Raw genomic sequence first — 2,599 nt, 5'->3', positions numbered from 1 at the left:
TTTTATATTTTAAATTTTAATTAAATTTTACTTATTATCATAATTTTTATATTTTATTTAATCATATGTATCTTTACAGTGTATTACATTTATTTTTCACCACAATTTCCATGCATATCAATCAAGACAAAGACATTACTATCCATTTTTTTACTTTATTTATTTATTTTAATTTTTATATATACATTCAATCACATTATTTAGGTTACAAAGTGAACAATTAAATATATGAACATTTCCCCTAGTCCAGTCGATCAAAATATCTTCAGCCCATAACATCACATCTCCCCATCCCATCAATGCTCTGCCTCCTTTTCCCTCCTCCAAATGTCCTTCCTTAGGACCCATTCCTCCACACACACCACATCTGGCATTCACACCCATCTCTTGTATTTCTACAACCTTTAGTTAATCAGTTTAAGTCATAGAGTGCAGACACTCAGTATATACAGTTCTATCTCAGTCTGCCTGTTGTTCATATATAGAAATGCTATTGATTTCTCTATATCAATTTTATATCCTGCAACTTTACTGTAATCATGTATTACTTCTAGTAATTTTTCCATGGAGATGATTGGGTCTTCTATGTATACAATTCTGTCATTTGCAAATAGTGAGAGTTTCATCTCTTCTTTTCCTATTTGAATGTCTTTTATTTTTTACTCTTTTCTGATTGCTTTGGCGTGGACTTCCAGTAGTATATTAAAAAGGAGTGCAGAAAGTGGGCATCCTTGTCTTCCCATGCTTAGTGGGAAAGATTTCAGCTTTTGTCCATTGAGGATGATGTTTGCTATGGATTTTAAATAGATGGCTTTTATTGTATTGAGAAATGGCCCTTCTATGCCAATTTTGCTGAGAGTCTTGATCATGAAGGGATGTTGTATTTTATCAAATGCTTTTTCTGCATCAATTGATATGACCATATGGTTTTTATCTTTATTCCTGTTAATATGATGTATTATATTTATGGTTTTGCATATATTGAACCAACCTTGCATTCCTGGAATAAAGCCTACCTGATCATGGTGTATGATCTTTTTTATAAGTTATTGGATATGATTTGCTAGTATGTTATCGAGAATCTTTGTGTCTATATGCATCAGAGATATTGGTCTAGAGTTTTCCTTCCTTGTCCTGTCCTTATTTGTTTTAAAGATAAGTGTGATAGAGGCTTCGTAGAATGAATTGGGAAGAGATTCACTCTTTTTTTTTTCAGAGGCAAGGAGTTTTTAATTTTTATTTTTGGTTCTGCAATATAATTTCACCAAGCTTTTAAAGATATTCATTTTATTATTAACCTATGCTAATTATTTTAGAGTAGGATATAAAAACTGTCAAAATGAATTAGAAATATAGTTTACAATGGTCATAATCATTCCTGACAGTGACAATATTTTAACCTTTTCAGATAGTCTTGGTAGACTTTCAATGTAACAAAAATAATTAGCATAATACATAATGATGTTTTTGAAGAAAAGCAAATTATTTCCCTCGTTATGATTTTTAGAAAAAAAATCTGTAAAAATATTTCTCCTTTATATATTTCCCTGCTATTATAATGTTAAAACTTACTGGATTTTCCTCAAACTTCAGGTGTAGGAATGTATCATCCCATTTTAATTAAAATGGTCCTTAACACAGCCAACATATTTTTTCAAGGCACTCTAAGAACTCTTGAGGACACAGAAGGAAAAATGTTCCTTTTGCCAACTGATCTTTTAGGTGTATTTCCCTTCAAGCTTTTCTAAATTAAGCACTGTTATAACTGGTTTTCCAAAAGTTTGTTTTCCATGGCAGAGTCTTCAAGTTATTTTTCTTTTATTTTGAGTCACTCCTTCATTTTCAGCTTGCTGAGCAGGCAAACAACTGGTTTTGGTTTCCATGGAAACTGGATTCCTGTGGCTGCCTGTAGGCATTCTTGTTCCACCAACCTTCTGTGATGTTGTGGGATCCAGTGATTTCGGTGGGAAAGTACAGGGAATTCTTCCATGGTAGACATGATATGGTAGTAAGAGATTAGGATCTAATGGGACCCAGGGCACTGAGAGACTGGAAGGTACAGCAGGAAGGCCGCAGTGTGTTTTATGCAAGTTATACGCGATCCTGGTAACTTCTCCATCAGAAGATTTATAGATCAGGAGTGAAGCATCTTCTGCTGCATGAGACAGTAAGTAGGAACCCTCATGCAAGCTACTTAATTTTTTTAGAATGTGTTGGAGGATGTTAAATAAACTTGAAATCTTGAATGCTGAAAGTTTTTCTTGTAATTCTTTGGAGGTAATTCTTCTAGCAGAAAAAGCTTTGAAGTAAATGCATCGATATGCCTCTTCTGATTTTCTTCTGTTTTTTAGAACGTGGTCTGGTCTCTATCCTCTGGACACTGCAACACACCAGTAACAACAGATCCTGTAGGCTAAATAACTTATAAACAAGATTTCCTTCCTGGAAACCAGCAGTTAGCGTAATGGCTATGTTGCTGGACTCCCACGTAGTCGAACGCGCTTTGCGTCCTGGACCCAGTGGCTTAAAACGCACGCCGGGCGCATGTGCATGCGTGCCCAAGATCCCGAGAGGAGAATGGAGGAGAAGGGATTGCAGC

At 34.8% G+C, this 2,599-nt stretch overlaps 1 pseudogene; it reads right to left on the bottom strand.

Moving 5' to 3' along the window:
• Window positions 1–1,802: 1,802 nt before the first annotated feature.
• LOC102494173 (little elongation complex subunit 2-like) overlaps window positions 1,803–2,599 on the bottom strand; it is a 4,693-nt pseudogene continuing 3,896 nt past the window's right edge.

This window comes from Tupaia chinensis, unplaced genomic scaffold, assembly GCF_000334495.1.
Source record: "Tupaia chinensis unplaced genomic scaffold, TupChi_1.0 Scaffold140338_1, whole genome shotgun sequence".
Lineage (NCBI taxonomy): Eukaryota > Metazoa > Chordata > Mammalia > Scandentia > Tupaiidae > Tupaia > Tupaia belangeri.
Note: the sequence above shows the minus strand (reverse complement) of the source record. Positions and strands in the feature narration are given on the sequence as shown.